Consider the following 580-nt stretch of genomic DNA (forward strand, 5'->3'; position numbering starts at 1 on the left):
TTAATTTGGGCTTTTATTAGAAGAAATTAAAGTTCTGGGGTCAAAATATAATTTTTAAGACTTAATTTGGTCAAATCAGGAGTTTAATTGCATAAATATTGAAGTTTGATGGCCAATTAGGGACTTAATTGAAGAAATCCAAAACCAAGGACCACATTGTAAAACCACGCCTAAATTAAAGGCCTGATTTTGAATCTGACATGTTTTGGCGTCAATTCTCATTTTAATGAAATAGAAGAGAAGAGAAGAGAAGAGAGAAAAAAAAACAGAGAGAAAAAGAAGCAGAAAAGTGTGAAAAATCAAGGAGAAAGAGAGAGAAAAAAAACACAGCAAAATGCCAGCCACCGTGTCTCCGTTGCCAGCAGCACCGCCTTGACGCCAATCCCAGGTAACCTCTGGCTGCCCCATCTCTTTCTTCTTTGCTCAGCCACCATCTGCGTTTGCATGCAGAACGTGAGAAAAAAATATAAATATGGTATTAAAAATACTCGGTTTTTGTCAAAACTTAAAAAAAAAATTAAAATAAACAAAAAAAATGTTTGTTATGCATACGGCCAAGTGTCTCAAAGCTACAAAAAAA

Source organism: Populus euphratica, unplaced genomic scaffold, assembly GCF_000495115.2.
Source record: "Populus euphratica unplaced genomic scaffold, PopEup_1.0 scaffold576.1, whole genome shotgun sequence".
In the NCBI taxonomy this organism is placed as follows: Eukaryota; Viridiplantae; Streptophyta; class Magnoliopsida; order Malpighiales; family Salicaceae; genus Populus; species Populus euphratica.